Source organism: Erythrolamprus reginae, chromosome 4 (assembly GCF_031021105.1).
Source record: "Erythrolamprus reginae isolate rEryReg1 chromosome 4, rEryReg1.hap1, whole genome shotgun sequence".
NCBI lineage: Eukaryota > Metazoa > Chordata > Lepidosauria > Squamata > Dipsadidae > Erythrolamprus > Erythrolamprus reginae.
This window is the reverse complement of record NC_091953.1, coordinates 125,863,975-125,890,807: the sequence shown is the minus strand read 5'-3', so window position 1 is coordinate 125,890,807 and position 26,833 is coordinate 125,863,975. Positions and strand designations below refer to the sequence as shown.

At 40.5% G+C, this 26,833-nt stretch overlaps 1 protein-coding gene across 2 annotated transcripts in view; it reads right to left on the bottom strand.

Annotated features, from left to right (window-relative positions):
- KLF12 (KLF transcription factor 12) overlaps positions 1 to 26,833 on the bottom strand; it is a 291,072-nt gene that overhangs the window by 203,309 nt on the left and 60,930 nt on the right. The window contains exon 1 of one of the 2 annotated variants that reach the window (XM_070751352.1): positions 6,547 to 6,565. The exons of the other annotated variant lie outside the window; for it this stretch is intronic. The gene's annotated coding sequence lies outside the window, so the exon portion shown is untranslated. Of the gene's footprint in view, positions 1 to 6,546; positions 6,566 to 26,833 lie in introns of those variants that run through there. 2 annotated transcript variants of the gene reach the window in all.

Below are 26,833 nucleotides of genomic sequence, written 5' to 3'. Positions count from 1 at the left end.
TTTATTTTATTTTATTTTATTTTATTTTATTTTATTTTATTTTATTTTATTTTATTTTATTTTATTTTATTTTATTTTATTTTATTTTATTTTATTTTATTTTATTTTATTTTATTTTATTTTATTTTATTTTAGTTATTTAGTTAGTTAGTTAGTTAGTTAGTCCAATACACAATGAGGGTTTTAGTGGGTATATATCTATATACACATAGTAAAATACATGATGAAGGTTATAGAGGAGATACTCATAGTAAAATATATCTAAGAAATAATAGAAAAGAAGATATAGTAATAGAATATATCAAAGAAAGAATAGAAGAAGAAATACAGGAATAGAAGAAAGGTATAGGAGATATAGGAGAGCAATAGGACAGGGGACGGAAGGCACTCTAGTGCACTTGTACTCGCCCCTTACTGACCTCTTAGGAATCTGGATAGGTCAACCATAGATAATCTAAGGGTAAATTGTTGGGGGTTTGGGGATAGAAACATAGAAACATAGAAGTCTGACGGCAGAAAAAGACATCATGGTCCATCTAGTCTGCCCTTATACTATTTTCTGTATTTTATCTTAGGATGGATATATGTTTATCCCAGGCATGTTTAAATTCAGTTACTGTGGATTTATCTACCACGTCTGCTGGAAGTTTGTTCCAAGGATCTACTACTCTTTCAGTAAAATAATATTTTCTCATGTTGCTTTTGATCTTTCCCCCAACTAACTTCAGATTGTGTCCCCTTGTTCTTGTGTTCACTTTCCTATTAAAAACACTTCCCTCCTGAACCTTATTTAACCCTTTAATATATTTAAATGTTTCGATCATGTCCCCCTTTTTCCTTCTGTCCTCCAGACTATACAGATTGAGTTCATTAAGTCTTTCCTGATACGTTTTATGCTTAAGACCTTCCACCATTCTTGCAGCCCGTCTTTGGACCCGTTCAATTTTGTCAATATCTTTTTGTAGGTGAGGTCTCCAGAACTGAACACAGTATTCCAAATGTGGTCTCACCAGCATTCTATATAGCGGGATCATAATCTCCCTCTTCCTGCTTGTTATACCTCTAGCTATGCAGCCAAGCATCCTACTTGCTTTCCCTACCGCCTGACTGCACTGTTCACCCATTTTGAGACTGTCAGAAATCATTACCCCTAAATCCTTTTCTTTTGAAGTATTTGCTAACACATAACTGCCAATACAATACTCAGATTGAGGATTCCTTTTCCCCAAGTGCATTATTTTACATTTGGAAACATTAAACTGCAGTTTCCATTGCTTTGACCATTTATCTAGTAAAGCTAAATCATTTACCATATTACAGACCCCTCCAGGAATATCAACCCTATTGCACACTTTAGAGTCATCGGCAAATAGGCAAACTTTCCCTACCAAACCTTCCCCTATGTCACTCACAAACATATTAAAAAGAATAGGACCCAGAACAGACCCTTGTGGCACACCGCTTGTAACCTGACTCTGCTCAGAATACTCTGAGATGACACTGTGGATTCCGGTAATGAGTTCCACGCTTCGACAACTCGGTTACTGAAGTCATATTTTTTACAGTCAAGTTTGGAGTGGTTAATATTAAGTTTAAATCTGTTGTGTGCTCTTGTGTTGTTGTGGTTGAAGCTGAAGTAGTCGCTGACAGGCAGGACATTGCAGCATATGATCTTGTGGGCAATAATTAGATCTTGTTTAAGGCGTCTTAGTTCTAAGCTTTCTAGTCCCAGTATTGAAAGTCTAGTCTCGTAGAGTATTCTGTTTCGAGTGGAGAAGTGAAGGGCTCTTCTGGTGAAGTATCTTTGGACATTTTCAAGGGTGTTAATGTCTGAGATGCGATATGGGTTCCAAACAGATGAGCTGTATTCGAGGATGGGTCTGGCAAAAGTTTTGTAAGCTCTGGTAAGTAGTGTGAGATTGCCAGAGCAGAAGCTATGTAAGATTAGGTTTACAACTCTTGAAGCCTTCTTGGTTATATTGGCTCAGTCTTTTTGACTCAGTCTTTTCCATTCTTCTCAGTTGGGCATAATTAGGATCCAAATTGTTGGGGACAATATATTGACTCTGTAAACTGCTTAGAGAGGTCTGTAAAGCCCTGTAAAGTGGTATATAAGTCTAAGTGCGATTGCTATCTCTGAGATGCAAGAAATAGTCTCACGGGAGATCATTGCAGAAACTTTATCTAATCTCCAAATCACCCCTCTTGTCCTCAAGCTCTTGTAATTAATTGGATAAATTCTCAGCCTTTCATAATTGTTCCAACAAGCAGAGAGGCTACCACTGGCTCTGTCTTTTTTTTTTAAGTGTTAATCTACTCGGTTTTCTGAACAAGCTTATGCTAAGGACCTTTTTTTAAAAAAAGATCATTATAACCTATGTTAAACATCAAAGAAAGAGGGAAATGGATTAACAGCACTTTGAATGAAGAAGACCATCATTAATTTAGGCAAGCAGAGAAACTTGGGAGTTGAGGTTTTCTAGATCACTGGTAATATATTTGTCCTTGCTTCGTTATTTGCTTTTATTAATAGTTAAGTAAATAGACAGTAAACCTTTCCAATATCCCAGATCTGTGCTCAAAACAGCATTTCTTGTGCAAAATGCCCTCCATCATTTCCCGTTGGTCTCACACACACAACAATAGTAGTAATACTTATATATTGCCCCATATTGCTTTATAGCACTCTCTGAATGTTTATAGAGTCAGGATATTGCCCCCAACAATCTGGGTCCTTATTTTATGATCTTGGAAGGAAAAATAGGTCAATCTTGAGCCAGTCAGAATCAAGCTCCAGGCTGGAGGCAGTGTTAGCCTGCAATATACTCCAGTCTTAAAAGCACAACAAAGATTGACTGGTGATGTCAATTGACTAGTGGTGTCAATGTCAAATATCAGTGCCTTTTGCAATTGATTGGTGGTGTCAATGCCCAATGTCAATGCCTTTTGCAATTGACTTGTGGTGTCAATGCCCAATGTCAATGCCTTTTGCAATTGATTGGTGGTGTCAATACCCAATGTCAATGCCTTTTGCAATTGACTGGTGGCATCAATGCCCAATGTCAATGCCTTTTGCAATTGACTTCTGGTGTCAATGCCCAATGTCAATGCCCAATGTCAATGCCTTTTGCAATTGACTGGTGGCATCAATGCCCAATGTCGATGCCTTTTGCAATTGGCTGATGGTGTCAATGCCCAATGTCAATGCCTTTTACAATTGACTGATGGTTTAAATGCCAGTGGCCTTCAAGTGATGCTCCAGTTGTTTTGGGATTGTAGTCAAATGATTTACTACTATGGATACTACCTTTGCTTTCCTTTTCTATAATTTATTATGATTTTGAGAGGTGTAAATTGGCAAAGAAAGGCGCCTGTGAACCCAACAAACTGATTTAAGAAGCAATTTCCCCATCACAGGCAGAATGTGACCTTCATCCCAAAGCTACAGCTGTGCTCCTGTTAGAGGTTTTTTGAGGTTTCGGGTGCAGGAAACCACCTGTCTCCAAATTCAACTGCCAGTGTGGTTTTCTGTGCCCCGGAACAAGACAGGAACCTTCATTCACAACCAGTTTGGGGGTGATTATGCAAAGCCTGAGTCACCGACAAGTCCATTTCCCATTAACTCTCTCTCTCTTGAGCGTCTTCTCCCATTCTGACTTCTCTCCCAATCATGAAACCAACCCAAATGAGGCAGACGTGTCCCAATTGGACAGGCCCCATTGTGAGTGTATGACTCATGTCATGCTTCATACATATCCTGGAAGGGAACCTAGAAAGGTGCAAGACAAACAAAAACTCTGGTCGTTTCGAAAAGGTACCTAACTTCCAAGTGGTGAGAAATGCAAAGACAGGCTTTCCAAGAGCCTTCGTCATGTAAATGAATAGACCAGGGGTGGTTTCCACTTATCTTCACCACTGGTTCACATCCCAGTGTGCGTGCACATGCTCCATTCATGCACATGCATGCATTCCCTCATGGAATTTGACTCCCATGCATGCTCAGTAGTTGGAATCGGCCCAAAATACAGCTGAGGAGCTGATCAGCTGTGCTCCGGACGAAGAAATTAAAAGTCAGTTTAAACATGGCAGGGCGGACCCTTTTTCAAGCAGCAGCATAGGAAACAACAAAAAATTGTCAATTTTTTTTTTTTTAAAAGATGGCGCCCATAGATCAGCACTGACTGAATCAGGTTTGTGGCACCCTCCTGATGTCACCAGCGAGTCACTAGCAGTTTAATATTTACAAAAGTCTCTGTCTTTCAAGAGTCTTTTAAAAGTCTTTTCAAAAGGAGAACCAAACATAGGAGTGGCCAGAATCCCAGAAAAAAGATAAACACAATAATAATTACTAGGTGAAGCAAGATTTCAAAGGCATAGATATCAGAAATTAACTGGACAAGCCAAATTCAATAGCCGATACTAGATGTTTCCGAAATGAACTGCGTTGCTCTCTGCAAAGAGGCGTGGGGTGCCTCACAGTTAAATATTGGGAGGGCGTGACCCAATAGCCAGTAGCAAATTTAAATGTAAATCTCCACCTAGTAACCCACTCATGTCTCTTAGATGTCCTGCGCACCCTAGCATCCAGAAGAGGATCCTCCTCTTCTCCTGAGTCACCCATCTCAGGAAGTGCAGAGGGCCCTAGTTGTTGTTCTGCCTCTGACATCATGTCCCCTTCACTGTCAGTCTCAGGTGCCAGGGCCCAGGGGAAGAGCCTGGCGGGTCCCAGGGGAAGAGCCTTCTCTGTGGCAGCCCCGACCCTCTGGAACCAGCTCCCCACTGAGATTAGAACTGCCCCCACCCTCCTTGCCTTTCGTAAACTCTTTAAAACCCACCTCTGCCATCAGGCATGGGGGAACTGAGATAACTTCCCCAGGCCTATACTGTTTATGTATGGTATGTTGTGTGCATGTTTTTTTAAATTATGGGATTTTAACTTTCTAATTATTGAATTTGTATTATATATTGTTTTTTGTTGTTGTGAGCCGCCCCGAGCCTGTGGAGAGAGACGGCATACAAATTTAATAAATAAATAAATAAATAAACACAGGATGCCTGTACCTTGCCTCCCCTGTCTCTGGGTCCTTTGTGCCCATGACTAATCTCACTGGATGCAAGCGAACCACAACAGGTCAGGTGCATCAAAACTACAAAAATGTGATTGAGTTCATCAATAAATGGACCCATTTCCAATCAGCTTCCAGCCTCCATTTTGTCTCCAGTGCCTTTCTCCCAGGTTGGACCTGAACTAGGTGGATATTTCTTCCCACACTAGCCTGCCAGATGTTTGGGATTATCTCCTCTCACAGATTTTATTTTATTTATTTATTTAATTGGATTTATATGCCGCCCCTCTCCGAGGACTCGGGGCGGCTCACAGCATGTACAGAAAAACAGGAAACAATAATAACAATCCAATTATATCTTAAAAAACAATTAAAATTCTAATTAAAAACCATCAATATCATTCATTCAGCAGTCAAACTAAGCATTCATCAGTCAGGGGGGAAGGTCTAAGGAACCCCAGGCCTGGCGGCAAAGATGAGTTTTTAAACTTTTTCTGAAGGCAAGTACGAATCTCTGGGGGGAGCTGATTCCAGAGGGCCGGGGCCCCCACAGAGAAGGCTCTTCCCCTAGGTCCCGCCAGCCAACATTGTTTGGTCGACGGGTCTTGTCGGATAATCCCCCCAAAATGTATCTGGTCAAGATGGTTGAAAAGGGAGCCTGCTGGACAATACTCAGCATTTTAGAAATCAACACAGTCTAAATCAGTGTTTTTCAACCAGTGTGCCGTGGCACACTAGTGTGCCGCGAGACATGGTCAGGTGTGCCGCGAAGCTCAGAGAGAGAAAGAAAACAAGAAAGAAAGAGAAAGAGAGAAAGAAAGAGAAAGAGAGAGAGAAAGAAAACAAGAGAGAAAGCAAGCAAGAGAGAGAGAAAGAGAGAGAAAGAAAGCAAGAGAGAGAGAAAGAGAGGGAGGGAAGGTGGGAGAAAGAAAGACATAGAGGGAAGTAGGGAGGGAGAGAGAAAGAGAGCAAAAAAGAGGAAAGAAGAAAGAGAGAAAGAGGGATGGAGAGAGTGAAAAAAAGAGGAGGGGAGAGAAAGAGGGAGAGAGAAATAGAGCGAAAGGGAGATAGAGAATTTTTTTGTCCAAACTTTTTTTAGCGCCCCCCCCCTCAATGTGCCTCATGGTTTTGTAAATGTAAAAAATGTGCCGCGGCTCAAAAAAGGTTGAAAATCACTGGTCTAAATGACTAAAGGAGCCCTCAGAAGTTGTCTGATGGATATCAAAAGGAACCTATTTGGGGATTGCATTGTTCATAGATGGCACATCCTGCATCCCAAGGCTGGGATAGGATGAGACCTTGCACAAAGTCCTTTTTGTAGGCTAACTGTTTGAAGACGGGAAGGAGGACATGCCGAAACTCACTAGTTCTGCAATTTCTCCTTCTCTCATGCCTTTTCCAAAGCTTGGCCAGAGATTGAACTTTGACCTTCTGCTGCTGAGACAGAGATAAACATTTTTTTTTAAAAAAAAAACCTCACCAACAACAACAACCACAGCCCTCTTTGACTTCAAAATTTTGCAATCAGGAACTGCCCCAGGCAAAGAAACTTTAGTATTTTTTTTAAAGAGATAGCACTTGTTTTCCCTCTCAATCTCTCATCAATAACTTTTAATTAACAACCAGGCAGCTGAATTAGTTTTTTTTTAAAAAAAGGTGTCATGACACTTCTTTGTTAGACAGATTTTAAAAATTACCTGTCAGCCTATATTCAGATATTTCTAAAGGCATTTTTGGGGGGCTATTTATTCTTATCATCTTATCGTCCTTCTCGTCTTCCTTTCCTCTTATCTTTTCTCCTACCTTCTCTTATGGGTATATTATGAGTTATCAATGGCTGTTGTAAATTATGATTGATGGTTGTATCTTACGATTTATGATCTATGACTTATCCTTTGGTTGCTTGTAGGTACACTGAAAAATTCTGCACCGGAGACAAATTCCTTGGGCGTCCAACCACACTTGGTAAATAAAGAACTCTATTCTGTTTTAAAACTTTTAAAAGTCAAAAGTATTCCGGGCAATTTCCAGAAATCCTGCCATCTTGAAAACATCCAATTTAGAAACAACAGCAAAGAAACCAGGAGTTAACCTGTCTCTGCCCCCAGATAGGAGCCAACAGAAGCTCCTGGATGCAAATGTCACATCCGCCACAAAAGCTATTTTCTGACATGAGGAAACACCATTGCTAATCCTGCTCATCTACAGTTTCCGGACACAGCTCCGGAGCAGGGTTGGACATAAGGTCAGCTAGGTGGGGGAGAGGGATGAGAATAAAGCTGCATTCCTCCCCTACCCCCCCCCCACCTCCGCCCTGCTTTCTCCTCGCTGCAGAAAGGAATCCAGGGTCAACAAGGGAGCTTAAGGGCCCCATCCTGGCTAGAAGAAGGAAGAAAATATTATGGGCTACAATATTTTATTTTATTTTATTTTATTTTATTTTATTTTATTTTATTTTATTTTATTTTATTTTATTTTATTTTATTTTATTTTATTTTATTTTATTTTATTTTATTTTATTTTATTTTATTTTATTTTATTTTATTTTATTTTATTTTATTTTATTTTATTTTATTTTATTTTATTTTATTTTATTTTATTTTTGTTTTTATTTATCAGATTTGTATGCCGCCCCTCTCTGTAGACTCGGGGCGGCTAACAACAACAATAAAAACAACATAAACAAATCCAATAATTTAAGTTAAAGTAAAAACCCTAATTTAAGAAACCAATCATACATACAGATATACCAAGCGTAAATTTTATAAGCCTAGGGGGAAGGGAAAGTCTCAATTCCCCAATGCCTGACGACAGAGGTGGGTTTTAAGGAGCTTACGAAAGGCAAGGAGGGTGGGGGCAACTCTGATATCTGGGGGGAGTTGGTTCCAAAGGGTCGGGGCCGCCACAGAGAAGGCTCTTCCCCTGGGTCCCGCCAAACGACATTGTTTAGTTGACGGGACCCAGAGAAGGCCAACTCTGTGAGATCTAACTGGTCGCTGCGATTCGTGCGGCAGAAGGTGGTCCCTGAGATAATCTGGCCCGGTGCCATGAAGGGCTTTATAGGTCATAACCAACACTTTGAATTGTGACCGGAAACTGATCGGCAACCAATGCAGACTGCAGAGTGTTAGTGTAACATGGGCATGTTTAGGAAAGCCCATGATAGCTCTTGCAGCTGCATTCTACACAATCTGAAGTTTCCGATGAGGTCCCTTTCGCAAAATCTTGGAAAAACGTCAGAGAAAAAAACCGTCTTTCCTTTTATGTGAGTTAATTAAGGCGGAGACTCTTTGAACTATCTCGGGACTCCAGAGATTTCTCTCCAAGTTATAAAGTAAGCTGGCAATTGACTCACCTTCTGCCTCTCGACTGTCTAGGTCTCGTTTCCCTGACACCCTCACAACAATATTGTGATGAATGCCCCATAAAACCTTCAGTCCAGACAAGATGATTCAATGCCTTCCTATCTGATTCTCAATATCAAACCCAACAAGACTGTCACAGACTTCAGAACTGCAGAAAAAACCAATTGCTACCAACCTGCCTTCCATTGAGGACCTGTATACTGCACAAGTCAAAAAGGGGGCAGTGAAAATATTTACTGACCCCTCGCATCCTGGACATAAACTGTTTCAACTCCTACTCTCAAAACATCGCTACAGAACACTGCACATCAAGACTAGACACAAGAACAGTTTTTTCCCAAACGCCATCACTCTGCTAAACAAATAATTCCCTCAACACTGTCAAACTATCTGCACTACTATTACTACTAGTTTTTTTTCTCATCATTCCTATCACCCATTTCCTCCCACCTAGGACTGTATGACTCTAACTTGTTGCGTGTATCCTTAAGATTTTTAATATTGATTGTTTCCTCATTGCTTATTTGACCCTTATGACAATCATTAAGTGTTGTGCCTCATGATTCTTGACAAATGTATCTTTTTCTTTTATGTACACTGAGAGCATATGCACCAAAGACAAATTCCTTGTGTGTGCAATCACACTTGGCCAATAAATTATCTTCTCTTCTCTTCTATATGGTAGATCAAATCCCAGGTTCGCACACAGAAAGAATAAAAGATTCACACGTGTGACCTAAAACAGCATCTCAACAGCTCTAAAGAGCAGCGGCGGTGTTGCAGAGGTTAGAATGTAGCGTTGCAGGCTAATTCTGCATATTTATTTATTTATTTTATTTATTTATTTTGTTTATTAGATTTGTATGCCGCCCCTCTCCGTAGACTTGGGGAGGCTCACAACAATAACAAAGACAATGTAAGAACAAATCTAATAATTTAAAAAACACTAAAAACCCCATTATTAAAAGCAAACATACATACAAACATACCATGTATAAACTGTATAGACCCGGGGGAGATATCTCAGTTCCCCCATGCCCGACGGCAGAGATGGGTCTTAAGAACTTAACAAAAGGCAGTATATTGCCAGTAGTTCAATTCTTACGAGCTCAAGGTTGACTTTGCCACAGTCATTAGACATTCAAAATAAACAGTAGGCTCTGCTCTTAAAACGGTCCAATTTCCACCCAATTTTTGTTCCCAATTTTATTATAGGGCACTTGGTGACGTAGCCTGAAACACAGCAGAAAAAATCTTCAGTCACCCAACAGGCAGGCCATTTTTAATTGTATTTTTTTCTACCTTAAAAGAACACCAGACTCAGAAGTCTTGGAACTGCTGTCAAAACCAAATTCAGAGCAAAGAGATTCGGAAGGAAGCAATGACTTAGCAAAATGGGGGAGAACTGGAAATTTTCTCCACTCTGCTTCAAGATGTTCCCCACATCCCTGGAGACCACCCTGCATTCTTGATGCATAAAAGGTGGGAAAACACACCACCATATCAACTTGGAACAAAAAGAACTTAAAAAGAACTTTTTCTTTTCTTTGCCAGGTCTGGGGGCTGTAAATCTTAACCTCTGACCTGCCCAAATTGTGTTTGATTGGTATGGTATGTTGTTGTTGATTGGATTTAGGGTTTTTACATGGGGTTATTTTAGTTTGATCATACTTGGGATTTTATAATTATTGTTATATTATCATTATCATTATCATTACTATCATCATTATCATTATCATTACTATTATTATTATTATTATTATTATTATTATTATTATTATTATTATTATTATTATAAATTAGATTTGTATGCCCTTCTCCGAAGACTCAGGGAGGCTCACAAGAACTAGGGGAGGCTCACAATTATATTATAAATAATATAATTGTTATTTTTATATGATTATACGACAATCATTAAGTGTTGTACCACATGATTCTTGACAAATGGATATTTTATTTTATGTACATTGAGAGCATATGCACCAATACAAATTCCTTGTGTGTCCAATCACACTTGGCCAATAAAATTCTATTCTATTCTATTTTTATTATTGTGCTATTGTATTGTATTGTTTTTTTATTGTTGTAAGCTGCCCTGAGTCCTACGGGATTCGGTGGCATAGAACTCAAATAAATTAAATTAAATTAATTAAATCTTTCCCTTTCTTCTTTTCCTTTTGAAAAGTTTTTCTCTTTTCTCTCTATTCTATCAAAAGCTCTTGATGAGTTATCTGATTGATTCCTACTCGTTAATCCTTTCTCTTTATTTTTAGCTTCTTGCATCACATTTTGAGTTTCTTCTAATTTCTCACATTTCTTGAATATCGCATCCCTCTTCCTCCCCTCCCCCACTTCTTGAGTGACTTCTACATTCCTTTCTGTTTCTTTGTTGTTCTTTAAAGATTGACACAAACTTTTGAACACCAAGAATCTATCTTTATATACCTCCTATCATCTCCTGTAAATCCATTTTATAACAATTAATCAAAATTACTCAGTACATTTCTGTGGTTCCAATGTCTCAAAATTTTAAAACTCCTTTTATACTTTGTAGTCTCTGCTAAACAAATGATTTCCTCAACAGTGTAAAACTATTTAGTAAGTCTGCACTACTATTAATCTTCTCATCATTCCCCTCACTCATGTCCTCCCACAAATGACAGCATGATTGTTGCTTGTATCTTTAAAATTTATATTGACTGGTTCCTAATATGATTGGATTGCTTATTTGTACCGGGACTATCATTAAGTGTTGTATGATTTTATGATTCTTGATAAACGTATCTACACTGAGAGCATATGCACCAAGACAAATTCCTCGTGTCTCCAATCACACTTGGCCAATAAAAAATTCTATTCTATTCTATTCCATTCCATTCCATTCTCCTCTTTAAAATTCTTTAGTAATTTACAACCTCACAAGTTTCCCAATTGTATATATTCCGAGTTGTCCAAATTTGAAAGTCTTATTTAACTTTCCTTTTGTTCCTCTCTTTTATAATACTAGAGTGTTCTGTTGAATAATATTAACAGTCCAAATCCAAGTTAATCTACTAGATTCCTCCAATTTCAAATTCATAGTCTAGCAGCCAATTTTAATAAATAACTAAACTTTATAAGAAAGCCTCTCCTAATATATCTCCCCGAGTTTATCCTTCCAAAACTTTCAGCTAACACTCAGATCAAGGATCCAAGTACTGTAATAGAAACATAGAAACATAGAAGACTGACGGCAGAAAAAGACCTCATGGTCAATCTAGTCTGCCCTTATACTATTTCCTGTATTTTATCTTACAATGGATATATGTTTATCCCAGGCATGTTTAAATTCAGTTACTGTGGATTTACCCACCACGTCTGCTGGAAGTTTGTTCCAAGGATCTACTACTCTTTCAGTGAAATAATATTTTCTCATGTTGCTCTTGATCTTTCCCCCAACTAACTTCAGATTGTGTCCCCTTGTTCTTGTGTTCACTTTCCTATTAAAAAAACTTCCCTCCTGAACCTTATTTAACCCTTTAACATATTTAAATGTTTCGATCATGTCCCCCCTTTTCCTTCTGTCCTCCAGACTATACAGATTGAGTTCCTGATACGTTTTATGCTTAAGACCTTCCACCATTCTTGTAGCCCGTCTTTGGACCCGTTCAATTTTGTCAATATCTTTTTGTAGGTGAGGTCTCCAGAACTGAACACAGTACTCCAAATGTGGTCTCACCAGCGTGCTATATAAGGGGATCACAATCTCCCTCTTCCTGCTTGTTATACCTCTAGCTATGCAGCCAAGCATCCTACTTGCTTTTCCTACTGCCCGACCACACTGCTCACCCATTTTGAAACTGTCAGAAATCACTACCCCTGAATCCTTCTCTTCTGAAGTTTTTGATAAGTCCAATTAAATGTGCCAGCTTGTTTAATGCCTATTATTTTTGCTTCTCTATCTCATGCAGGTGTGACTCTGTAGGAAAAAAGCATGATCTTTTAAAGTGCCTGGTTTATTGCTGACCCTCATTATTGATTACCAATCATCATTATTGTTGGCATTATTTTTTTAAAAATACAAAGTAAGTCACTGAGACTATTTAAAAGCAAAAAATGGATTAAGCGTTATCAATGAAAAGGCAATTATAGAACGTCAACCAATAAAAATCCATTCAACTTGCAAAGTATGGGAACTTAAATGAAATTCATTATTTTGTGCCATTGGTAATTAACGGGCCAGGAGTCTGGTAGTGAGACCTTAAACTTGGGCTAATTAAATGAACAATTGTAGTAAAATAAACATCAATTTTCCCCCAATGCATTTTGAAATAGGAACATTCAGGAAAAGGTAAAATTGATACTGATGTAGATGATTATTTCAGAGAGCTTTGAAGGGTATTAGAAAAGCTTCAGTCGTTCAGCGCTTATGGATGTCTGCTTTTGCTTTAAAACTAATGGCAAAAGTCAGAAAAAAAACAGCATTTTAATTAAAATCATACCACACTGACATAATCTATAGGCTGGACTGCTTAATCCCTGCAGCTGAAAAATGATAAAACTACAAAGTGTTCCAGATGTTTAAAAAGATCTTTTTACTCTCTCTCTCTCTCTTCTGGAGATATCAAGTTTTCCAACCCAAACTTGTGTGGCTTAGCATCTTTTCTCTCAGGTGTTTTAAGAAAATAAGCCTCAGAGAGGAAATGATCTAGATCAGTATTTTTCAACCAGTGTGCTGCGGCACACTAGTGTGCCACGAGGCATGGTCAGGTGTGCCGCGAAGCTCAGCTTCCGAGACCAGCTTTCAGGCCCAGCAGGAGAGCGCCGGCAGCAGTGGCATCGGACAGTAGCTGGGGGCGGCGGCTGTGAGCAGGAGCTCCAGGTCGGAGGCACCGGCACCGGCAGCACCCCGCCCAGCTGGAGCTTCCCTGGCGGGGGTGGCAACAAGTGTCCTTTGGGGCCTGGCGGGAGGGCGCCGGCAGTGGGAGTGGGAAGGCGCCATCAGCAGCGGCACCAAGCAGTAGCCAGGGGATGGCATTGGTGAACAAGAGCTCCAGGGTGGAGGCACTGGCAGCGCCCCGCCCAACTGGAGCTCCCCTGGCGGAGGCAGCGACAAGTGTCCTTTGGGGCCCGGGGGGAGGGCACCGGCAGAAGGAGGGTGCCAGCAGGAGTGGCACCCGGCAGTAGCCGGGGGATGGCAGCGGCAAACAAGAGCTCCAGGCTGGAGGCACCGGCAATGCCCCACCCAGCTGGAGCTTCACTGGCGGGGGTGGCGGCAAGTGTCCTTTGAAAGAGAGAGATAGCAAGAGAGACAGAGAGAGAGAGAGAGAAAGAGAGAGATAGTAAGAGATAGATAGCAAGAGAGACAGAGAGAGAGAGAGAGAAAGAGAGAGAGATAGCAAGAGAGAGAGAAAGAAAGAGAGAAAGAAAGAGAAAGAAAGCAAGAGAGAGAAAAAGAGAAAGAGAGAGAGAGAAAGAAAGAAAGAGAGATAGCAAGAGAGACAGACAAAGAGAGAGAGAAAGAGATAGCAAGAGAAACAGAGAAAGAGAAAGAGAGAAAGAAAGCAAGAGAGAGAGGGCAAGAGAGGGGGAAGGAGAGAGAGAGAAAGAGAGCAAAAAAGAGAGGAAGGAAGGAAGAGGGAAAGAAAGAGGGAAGGAAGGGAAAGGGAGGGAGGGAGGGAGGGAGAAACAGAGCGAAAGGGAGGAAGAATGATTTTTTTTGGTCCAAACTTCTTTTTTAGCCCCCCCCCCCCGCCCCGCTCAATGTTCCCCAGGATTTTGAAAATGTGAATAATGTGCCGCGGCTCAAAAAAGGTTGGGAAACACTGATCTAGCTAACAGGGCTGTGTGTGAAGCATTTCAGGTTCTGTTGCCAAAATGGGCACCAGAGCACCTTCTGCAATTCTTTAAGGCTGGAACAACTTTTTAAAAGGCAGATTCCATTCTTTTCAAGATGTATCCGCCTCAATTTCTTGCAGAAGAGATGCGGTCACCCAAGGGGCAGCCCCTTTTGGCAACGGAAGTTGAGACCTTCCCAGTTCCAAGGGAGCTAGGATTTCTTTGTCATTCGCAGCAGTTTCTTGTTAAGAGAGTCATCTAATCTTAGCAACAGCTGATCACTTCCCTAAGGACCGAAAGAAAAGTCAACATAGCCCAAGAAGAATAGATTCCAACTTAGATTCCACCACATCTTGGACCTACACACAATCAACCATAATTCCATGGACTATGCAATGATTAAAGAGCAAACAGGAAGAAGTGATCCAACTAGTACACAGATTAAAAGGTTCAAATTTACTTTTCAGAAACTCAATTTGATTGGATGATGGAGAACAATCTGACACGAAAGGTTTAAGGTAGAGATTTTGCTGGAGCCCAAATGATCCAGGGCCTCTTTCAACTTCTCCAGGAAAGAGCACTAAGTAATCTATTGTGCACCAGAAACCTTGCTCTACAGTTCCATGGAAAGCTACCATACATCTTTCCTCAGATATTCTCCCCTTAGCTGATAACCCTGGTCCAAAAGTTGTGAAAACATCACGCTTGGTTGCAAAGAAATTTATTTCAGCCCATTTATTGGGTATTGTACCATATTGAGTGTTGTACCATAGCAATTTCTACAGAACCTAGCAGGATTTACCGGGGAGTTAAATCCATTTGCTGTTCTCGTGCCTCAGAAAGTAACACAAGTCTTTTTTTAAAACATGTTTATAGGAAACAAGACACCAATACAAACATTTAATAACAGATTAGCAGCAAAGTGCTCGAGTGAACTGAGAAGTCTAGGAAATAGCAAGCTGAAACAATGACCGATAGGCATCATTACAAAGGAGGAGAAAATCATAAAAAAAGAAAATTCAGCTCCACAACCAGATCCACCCATTTATTGGGTGTTGTACCATATTGAGTGTTGTACCATAACAACACCGGCTAATATGATCATCTTGATAGGACTTGCAAGAACCTAAGTATTAATGAAATATTTCTACCTGTTGTGATTCCGTCTGAGGCCCCTCAGGGAACGGCTGATCCTCTGCCGGCTTCCTGCTCAGAGGGGGAGGATGAGGAACAGGAGGTTCAGGCAGACGGGGAGGAGAATCTCAGGCTGAGGGAGAGGGAGGACAGCCAGAGTCCCCCGAGGGGGAGCTCTCCCCAGCAAGCAGCCTGGATTCCTTAGATGAAAATGCACAAGCAATCATCGATCTCCGGCAGAGAAGAGCAACACAACGAAGGGGACAATTAGCCAGGTACTTTCAGCACTAAAGAGGCAACAGCTGGGTTTGGGTGTGGTGCTCTCTGGAAAGGCTGAAAAGGCAGACCCACCCTTCCTGGCTTGTGGAGTGTTATCTTTGGGAATCCTGGGACCTGGCTGTGATCTTTGGCGTTTTGGAATTCTGGTTTGTGACTTTGAATACTGAAACCTTGGGGGGGAAAGGTGTGGGTCTTATTCTCTACAGTGGTGGGTGTGCCAGCAAGAAGTCTGCTGTATTGTCTGGCCATCAGGACTCTGCTGTGAAGTCTCATAACCTGCCTGTTGGGAAGAACAGGTTTTTCTCTGTGTTTATTTTTCAAACTATAAAGTGCTTTTGCTTTTACCAGCGTGTCTGGATGCTTTTTCCAGTTGGTGTTGAAGTCTGGGGGCACACAGACAGAACACTACCAAAGAAGGGGTTGCAAGAATTGACTGTGTCTAGTCTACTAAAGAAGAACCAGAGACGACCTGATAACAGTGTTCAAAAATTTGAGGGGCAGCCACAAAGAAGAGGGAGTCAAGCTAATCTCCAAAGCACATGAAGGCAAGACAAGAAATGATGGATGGAAACTAATCAAGAAGAGAAGCAACCAAGAACTTAGGACGACTTCCCTGACAGTGAGAACACTCAACCAGTGGAACAAAGTGTCTTCAGAAGTAATGGGTGCTCCATCAGTGGAGGATAATAATAATAATAATAATAATTTATTATTATTATTATTATTATTATTATTATTATTATTATTATTTATTAGATTTGTGTTCTGCCGGGCTCTCTGGTAGGAGCCTCCCGAAAATTCAAGGGTACAAATTTCAGACACACACACACACGTTTGAAAATTCAAAACAATGTTCTTTATCCCAAAATTCAAAATAAACTAAGCACTCTTTTTGTATTGCAAAGAGCACTCATCCCAAAACAACCGGGTAGTCTGTACAATTAACCTTAAGCAGTCATTAAGTACTTAGCTAGCAGCTGTGAAGAAACTTCATACCCCTTCTTCTTCCAACGAGACACACACACACACGTTGCTCTGCTTTGTTTTCAAAGGCGTGAAAAATCAACAAAGTCCAGAAACCAATAAAACAGGATTCCTGACGAACTGCAATCAGATACTCTTCCACAACGGCCAAACCCACATGCTGCTATTTATAGCAGCAGCCCTAATTACTGAAGCTCCACCCAAACACAGGTGGCCGCTCTTATCTCCTGTAATATGTCCTTACTTGGTCTCTTCTACGCATAATTCTGTGCTTGCGTGGATCCAAAACGTCTTCATCTGAATCAATGGAAGATAAGGGAGATTGACTGCCTGGGCTGTTTGCTAAGCCCCCCTCTGCCGAGTCACTCCCACCTTCTTCTTCATCCGAGGAAACTAAACTCTGAACGGACTATGTCGGCAATAACACAGGCCTGTGACATGTTGAAGTTTCCCCTGCATCCACCTCCACATTCCCTGCAGCAGGAGCTGGGCAAGAACCAACCACAACAGATTTGTATGCCGCCCCTCTCCAAAGACTCATACAGAAGAACAGATTGGACAGCCCCTTATCAGAAATGGGACAGGGTCTCCTCCTTGAGTGTGGAATTGGACTAGAAGACCTTGAAGGTGCATTCTAATACAGTACTTTTATTCTGCTCTGTTCTGTTCGCTTGAGCCCTTCAGATTACATATTTTTAAAAGCAAAAGGAACATCACAGGATAGACATCTTCCGAATTTCCATTCATCCAGTCTAGTTCTGCTGGGCTTTTGGAAAATCTAGATAAGACTGAAAATTTCTGTGCCCTCTAACATATCCCCTGCATCAGGGGTTGGTTTCAAAATTTTTAGCAAGGGGTTCTCTGCCCAGTTGCTCGGTGGGCACAGCCAGGGTTGGTGTGGCCTTGTGAACCTCCTACACTAAAGCAAAAGGGGGACTTTTTTGCCCTACCTGGGCTCCGGAGGCTTTCCTTGAGCCTCCAGGAGGGCAAAAATGGCTTCACCAGGCTCTGGGAGTTTCCAAACTTCCACTAGGCCCATTTTTTTGCCCTCCCCAAGTTTCACACCCTACATTTACCTGCATCCAAAACTGGCCACGTGGTCCAGTTATTATGGGAGGGGAGGGGTGGGTTTGGGGCAGGCCAGCCAGGAGTGGGATTTGGGGGTTCTCCAAACCACTCAGAATCTTAGCTACAGGTTCTCCTAAACTCCTGCAAATCCCCAGCAGCCCATCCCTGCCCTGTATATAAATCTAGGGGTTATTTAATCTTTTATTTGCTCTACGAGCTTGTCATGATATGTTTTAGTTGCTTTCTGTTTCAGCCTGTTTTATACGATTCTAAATCTAATGGGAGCTTTTATTCCCTTTTAAAAGGTTCCTAGATGTTCCGACACTCATTGGCCTGAAAAATAAATTACAGCCACTGCAAATAAATACCGGGGATGTAAATATAATTCAATGTGATTTAATTGCTGACTAAAGATGTTTCATATCACGCTGAGCAATTTCTACAGAACCTAGCAGGGTTTACCGGGGCAGTTAAATCCATTTGCTGTTCTCGTGCCTCAGAAAGTAACACAAGTCTTTTTTAAAAACATGTTTATAGGAAACAAGACACCGATACAAACATTTAATAACAGATTAGCAGCAAAGTAAAACTTTAAAATGCTCGGGTGAACTGAGAAGTCTAGGAAATAACAAGCTGAAACAATGACTGATAGGCATCATTACAAAGGAGGAGAAAATCATAAAAATAGAAAATTCAGCTCCACAACCAGATCATTTTTACAACATGGCAGTAGAGAGGAAGAGGAAGGTTTAATCTGCAAAATATAAGACTTGGCACCATTTGTGGGTAGAAAACGCACTGGAGATATGCAGCATTATAGATATAGATATAGATAGATATATAGATATAGATAGATATATAGATATGAAGGTCTTGGCATATTCAGGTTTCTTCCCATGTAGGATTCAGAGATTTCTGGTGACATTTCGATGAGGTCCCACTCGTCATCTTCAGGCTGGTGCTTCTGTCCTTGTTCTAGGGTGTTCGCCCTAGAAGCACCAGCCTGAAGATGACGAGTGGACCTCGTCGAAACGTCGCCAGAAATTTCTGAATCCTACACGGTAAGAAACCTGAATATGCCAAGACCTTCATATCTATATATCTATTTATAGCACCAGCCTGAAGATGACGAGTGGGATCTCGTCGAAACGTCTCCAGAAATCTCTGAATCCTACACAGAAAGAAACCTGAATATGCCAAGACCTTCATACCTGTACCCATGGAAATCTATGAAAACATATATAGATACAGTGTTCGCTCGATTTTCGCGGGGGATACGTTCCGAGACCACCCGCGAAAGTCGAATTTCCGCGAAGTAGAGATGCGGAAGTAAATACATCATTTTTGGCTATGGACAGTATCACAAGCCATCCCTTAAGACCTTAAACCCCTAAATTACCATTTCCCATTCCCTTAACAACCATTTACTCATCATTATTACAGGTGCTCAGCATTGAATAAGACACTTAGTGATCCTGATATTTATAAACATAATTATTTATTAACAATAATTAATTTTTTTTGTTATTTATTTGCAAAAATTATTAGTTTGGCGATGACATATGATGTCATTGGGTGGGAAAAACCGTGGTATAGAAAAAAACCTGCGAAGTATTTTTTAATCAATATTTTTTGAAAAACCGTGGTATAGGCTATTCGCGAAGTTCGAACCCGCGAAAATCGAGGGAACACTGTATAGGTATAGGTATAGGTATAGATATTGATATTTGAAGGTCTTGGCATATTCAGGTTTCTTCCCATGTAAGTTTCAGAGATTCCTGGTGATGTTTCGATGAGGTCCCACTAGCCATCTTCAGGCTGGTGCTTTTGGCTTTCTGCTAGGGCGAAAAGAGCATGCACAGAAAGCAAATCTCATAAGATATGCGGGGGAGAGAAGAGAAGAGGGGAGGGGAAGGGAGGAGAGGAGAGGAGAGGAAAGGAGATAATAAAGGTGGTGTAATCTTGACTTCTGAAAAAAATGAATTGGGTAAAAGCATTCCCATGGAAATATTTGTACTAGAAAATAAGATTTAGGTTTTTGAGAGAGGGAGGGAAGGAGAGAGAGAGAGAGAGAGAGTAGGGGAGAGGAGAGGAGAGGAGAGGAGAAGAGAAGAGAAGAGAAGAGAAGAGAATAAAGGTGGTGTAATCTTGACTAATTACTCACATGGACATGATGATACGGAGAGACATGTATTCCTCCAAATTTCTTTGTTTTGGGGTTTTTTAATCTCTACTTAAAAATCTGTATTTTACAGTATTTGTCTCCTTTTATCTGACAATGACTACCACTTAACCTCCAAGTAGTCTGGTCAATCTATAGACCAAAATGTACCAGGTGCATATGCTCCTTTAGTCCCTTCTTTGTGATTCCAAGAAAGCCAGAGTTACACAACTGAAATTCAATGGTCTGGTTTTTCGTTTCAAGAAGAAAACTGGCTATACTCAACACCTTAATAATAAATGGAAGGAAGCATCCCATCACTTCTTTTTGGATCATTGCTGGGTTTTCCAAAGGTCCATATGGAATCAGTCATGGCTACTGCCTGATCCAAGCCAGACTAGTATAGTAACCACAGCTCTAAGAGGGGGTTGTACAGGACAGTGTTTATTTGGAGAATGGGCTGAATTAGACCCTGAATTAGACCTTGGGGGTCCTCCTCGACCCACAGCTCACATTAGAGAACCATCTTTTAGCTGTGGCGAGAGGGGCGTTTGCCCAAGTTCGCCTGGTGCACCAGTTGCGGCCCTATTTGGACCGGGGGTCACTGCTCACAGTCACTCATGCCCTCATCACCTCGAGGCTCGACTACTGTAATGCTCTCTACATGGGGCTACCTTTGAAAAGTGTTCGGAAACTTCAGATCGTGCAGAATGCAGCTGCAAGAGCAATCAGGGGCTTTTCCAAATATGCCCATGTTACACCAACACTCCGCAGTCTGCATTGGTTGCCGATCAGTTTCCGGTCACAATTCAAAGTGTTGGTTATGACCTATAAAGCCCTTCATGGCACCGGACCAGAATATCTCCGGGACTGCCTTCTGCCGCACGAATCCCAGCGACCAGTTAGGTCTCACAGAGTTGGCCTTCTCCTGGTCCTGTAGACTAAACAATGTCGTTTGGCGGGACCCAGGGGAAGAGCCTTCTCTGTGGTGGCCCTGACCCTTTGGAACCAACTGCCCCCAGATATCAGAGTTGCCCCCACCCTCCTTGCCTTTTGTAAGCTCCTTAAAACCCACCTCTGTCGTCAGGCACGGGGGAATTGAGACTTTCCCTTCCCCCTAGGCTTATAAAATTTATGCATGGTATGTCAGTATGTATGATTGGTTTCTTAAATTGGTTTTTTTTTAAATTAACTTAAATGTTAGATTTGTTTACATTGTATTATTATTGTTGTTAGCTGCCCCGAGTCTATGGAGAGGGGCAGCATACAATTCTGATGAATGAATGAATGAATGAATGAATATTATAATAATAATAATAATAATAATAATAATAATAATTATTATTATTATTATTATTATTATTATTATTATTATTATTATTTATTGGATTTGTATGCTGCCCCTCTCCGTAGACTCAGGGCAGTTAACAACAATAATAAACACAACATGTACAATCCAATAATAAAAACAACTAAAAACCCCAATTATAAAACCAAACATACACACAAACATACCATACATAACTTGTAATGGCCTAGGGGGAAGAGCTATCTCAACTCCCCCATGCCTGGCGGTATAAATGAGTCTTGAGTAGTTAACAAAAGACAGGGAGGGTGGGGGCAGTTCTAATCTCTGGGGGGAGTTGGTTCCAGAGGGCCAGGGCTGCCACAGACAAGGCTCTTCCCCTGGGGCCCGCCAAACGACATTGTTTAGTCGACGGGACCCGGAGAAGGCCAACTCTGTGGGACCTTATCGGTCGCTGGGATTTGTGCGGTAGCAGGCAGTCCATTGCCATGTAGGGCTTTAAAGGTTATGACCAACACTTTGAATTGTGACCGGAAACTGATCGGCAGCCAATGCAAGCCATGGAGTGTTGAAGAAACGTGGGCGAATCTTGGAAGCCCCACAATGGCTCTCGTGGCTGCGTTCTGCACGGTTAAGAAGCCTGCAAGCAGAAGATGAGCTCATTCAAACCACCACCGATGGCAGCTTTCCATGGCTGTAGAGAATTCTGCTTCAGAAAATGATGCTCAGACTTCTTGATAAATTCTAGTCTAGTCTAGTCTGTGAAGTGCCTTTATGAAGTGGAGAATTCTGCTTCAGAAAATGATGCTCAGACTTCTTGATAAATTCTAGTCTAGTCTAGTCTGTGAAGTGCCTTTATGAAGTGGAATGTAAGAACTGAACAGCTAACTAGCTGTTCAGTTCAATCAAGGAAATTCCACATTGCCAAACCAACATTCACGTTTCAGCTTTAAGCACAGTTAATGCTGTGGGGAGGCATTCCTACCATCAGGTAGACAGATGGAGCCTGGGTCTGTTAGGAAGCAACAAAACGTCAAACAGTTAAAGCGTGACAGGCGTTTGGAGCTTCAAATATTGTCAAAACAACATACCAAGTCTGGTGGCTATCAAAAAGAACGCCTAATGAATGTAAACACTTTTGATGGCGCCTTAATGATAACGGCAGCTATGCATATATACTTACAGCGAAAACCATTCAAGTGGACAAAACGTACATTAACCCATGTGAAATTTCTCCTGCTATGCTGCTGGGCTCTTCCCATTAACTTCAGTAGGTTGGCAATTCAAGCTCCAAAGCATTTCAGAACCCCTCAAAAAACCCCTTCCACGTCCTGCTCTTGACATTACATCTAGCTAATATATATATATACATATATATATATATATATATAGCTGTACCTCTACTTACGAACTTAATTCATTTCGTGACCAGGTTCTTAAGTAGAAAAGTTGGTAAGAAGAAGCATTTTTCCCCATAGGAATCAATGTAAAAGCCAATAATGTGTGCGATTGGGGAAACCACAGGCATGGTGGAGGCCCTGTTTCCTCCAGGGAGATTCCTAGAGAGGCCCCACGGAGGCTTATCCCCACCTTTTCTGGCCCTGTTACCTCCCAGGAGATTCCTAGAGAGGCCCCGTGGAGGCTTCTCCCCACCTTTTCTGGCCCTTTTTCCTCTTGGAGATTCCGAGAGAGGCTCCACGGAGGCTTAACCCCACCTTTTCTGGCCCTGTTACCTCCAAGGAGATTCCTAGAGAGGCCCCGTGGAGGCTTCTCCCCACCTTTTCTGTCCCTTTTTCCTCTTGGAGAGTCCTAGAGAGGCCCCATGGAGGCTTCTCTCTGCCTTTTCCAGTTACAGTTTCAGAGACTCGGGTTTGTAAGTGGAAAATGGTTCTTGAGAAGAGGCAAAAAAATCTTGAACACCAGATTCTTATCTAGTAGAGGCGTTCTTAAGTAGAGGTACCACTATATTTCTTCCACTTACTAAAATATATAGGTCATTTTTTAATCTGAACTTTGTGCTATTGTCCTTTAAAAACGAGGAAGAAGGCATGTAAAATAATGCAATCTGATGCATCTGGCTGGGGTTCGTTCCTTTTCCAAGGACTGTCTCAGTAAAGAAAGGAAATTCCAATTAATTTGGAGGAGGGGGATGTGGTGTGCCTTGATATTAATTGGGGAATTAATGCGATGTGACCCGCCACTTAAGTGACACCCTTTTAATTAATTTTTATTTGCTTCCTTTCATTTGCTATTTTGCTTTAGCTTACTTGGTTTATACTAATAGCATTGTTAGCACACTAGCGTGTTTCTAATATAATAAAAGACACGATGGAGAAGTGAAGGAGAGATTAAAAACTTCCATGCCTTTGGACAATTTAGGACAATGGGGGTCCTAAAAGTGGATCTATTTTGATTGATTGATTATAGTACTGGGTTCCTTACCAGTATGGGCCACTCTGCACCGGTAGCGAAAACCACAGCTCCAGGTGACAAGCGAGTGGTGAGATTTTGCTTCTTCAAATGTGTGGGAAGCAAAGTCTCATGAGAGGATGCGTGCTCCCATGATATTTTGGTAATTTTTCAGCAATTTTTTGCATGCGCGGAAGCAAAAAAAAATCAATTTTCTTTTCTCCTTCCCCCTTTCTTTTCCATACTTGATATTATTGTTATACCATTATACCATGTATTGCATTCTTTTTGTCTTACCTTTTTAACGTAAATATCTAATAAAGATTATTTTTTAAATAAAGAAACTGAGTCTATGAGCTGTTCATACACTTAGATATATGTAGAGTCCACATGTTAAGGTGTTGGAAATTTTGACCAATGTCCTGAGTTTGATAGTACTTCGGTGCACATCATTAATTGGTTCCTGGAGGTGGAACATGCTCCAAACACAATGAGTACCGAACAGCAACAGCATTTAGACTTATATAGTGCTTTTACAGCCCTCTCTAAGGGGTTCACAGAATCAGCCAATTACCCCCAACAATCTGGGTCCTCATTTTACCCACCTCGGAAGGACGGAAGGCTGAGTCAACCTTGAGACGGTGGTGAGATTTGAACTGTAGTGAGATTTGAACTGCTGAACTAGAGCAACTTCACTGTCCACTAATTTAAGATTTTTTTTAAAAAAAAAATTTTTTAATTTTTTTTTAAAAAAAACATTTTTCCCATAAAGAAAATATACTGCTCAAAAAAATAAAGGGAACACTCAAAGAACACATCCCAGATCTAAATGAATGAAATATTCTCATTGAATACTTTGTTCTGTACAAAGTTGGATGTGCACAACAGCATGTGATATTGATTGTCAACCGGTGTTGCTTCCTAAGAGGACAGTTTGATTTCACAGAAGTTTGATTTACTTGGAGTTATATTGTGTTGTTTAAATGTTCTCTTTATTTTTTTTTGAACAGTGAATATTAATGTGTTCCATACCCAAGACAATGCACATTTTAATGCAATATATCAAAAAATATACAGTATATCAATTGTATATCATTATATGAGAAATAAACCTAAAAATTCTTTGATTAAATAAAATAGATTAGTTTACCTGTACTGATTTGAAAAAAATAACAACACAAAAATGCACAAAATGCCCACAGAAGCTTAAGATAAGTCTCCAAGGGGATGTGCACAGAACAAGAGCTACTCCGTGACTGATGTATGACCCTTTGTTTTGGCTGGAAAGGGTGGCGAGTCACAAGACATCCGAGCAGGACAATTTCTAGCTTGCATGTCAAGTATAAAACAAACAAGTACTGTATTTTTTGGACTATAAGATGCATTGGTGTATAAGACACACCAAGATTTCAAAGAGTTAAGTTAGAAAATAAAGTTTTTGTTCTCCCAGGACCCCAGGAGCATTCTGCAAACCTCTCAAATCCTCTTTGCACCCTGTTTTTTTGCAAAAAACGGGCCCATTTTTCACCCATTTTTGCAAAAAAATGGTTCATGCAGAGGGTTTGGGAAGTCCACGGAGTGCTCCTGGGGGCTGGGGGAAGGCAAAAATGACCCCATTTTTGCAAACAAGGCCTGTTTTTTGCCCATTTTTGCAAAAATGGGGTATGTAGAAGGTTTGGGGGTGTTTTTGCCTTCCTCCAGCCTCCAAAAGCACTCAGCACATACCATTTTTGCAAAATAAAATGAGCCCATTTTTTGCAAAAATGTGACATCGGGGCAGGGCTTCGGGAGGTCAAAAATGGCTGTATGCGGTGTATAAGATCACTGACATTTCCATCCTCTTTTAGGGTGGGGAAACTCCGAAAAATACAGTATCTGGAACAAAATTTTATTGTCAAAATGTCAAGTACCAATTAAACAAGATTCAAAGTCCTAGTGGACAACCATTTAAATACGAGCCAGCAGTGTGCAGCAGCTGCCAAAAAAGCCAACACAGTTCTAGGCTGCATTAACAAAGGGATAGAATCAAGATCATGTGAAGTGTTAATACCACTTTATAAGGCCTTGGTAAGGCCACACTTTCAGTTTTGGTCGCCATGATGCAAAAAGGATATTGAGACTCTAGAAAAAGTGCAGAGAAGAGCAACAAAGATTATTAGGGGACTGGAGGCTAAAACATATGAAGAACAGTTGCAGGAAGTGGGCATGGCTAGTTTAATGAAAACAAGGACTAGGGGAGACATGATAGCAGTGTTCCAATATATCAGAGGTTGCCACAAAGAAGAAAGAGTCAACCTATTCTCCAAAGCACCTGAGGATAGAACAAGAAGCAATGGGTGGAAACTAAACAAGGAGAGAAGCAACTTAGAACTAAGGAGAAATTTCCTGACAGTCAGAACAGTTGATCAGTGGAACAACTTGCTTCCAGAACTTGTGAATGCCCCAACAATGGAAGTTTTTAAGATGTTGGATATCCATCAGTAGTGTAGGGTTTCCTGCCTAAGCAGGGGGTTGGACTAGAAGACCTTTAAGGTCCCTTCCAACTCTTGTTGTGGTTGTTGTTGTTGTTGTTGTTAATAATAATAATGATGATAATAATAATAATAATGGTGATGATGATGATGATGATGATATCGTTGTTGTTTTGTTGTTGTTATTATTATTACTATTATTACTATTATTATTACTTTAATTATTATTATTGTTGTTGTTGTTATTATTATTATTATTATTATTATATTATTATTATTATTATTATTATTATTATTATTATTATTATTATTATTATTAAGCAGTCGAGTACCAAGGTATGATGCTAATTTCTTTCCTTAAACCTAATTTTCCTGCAGGACTGTTGTTTGAATTTAGCAGGGCTATGAAATTATATTGTACATCCAAACCTAAATAAAACTGATAATATGAAATATATAGATATATGTAGCAAGACTGTACCATGCAAGAGACTTATCTGAATCATAAATAAGAGCACAGAGAGTTACAGTTGTCACGATGAGACATTGCCTAATAGGGTGCTGGCAAGCCCAGAGCATGCATATTGTAACAGGGAGACTTCTGGCTGAGTAAATGTATTTAACAAGTAAGCTAATGATTTAAAGGTAATAAAATATACGGTAACAAATTCGCACAGAACAGAGCAAGTATTTTTCACAAACAATAGGAGTGAAGTTTTAAACTGCAGGGAAACTATCCTCGGGAACTGAATCTACAGCCCTGTCATAAAATG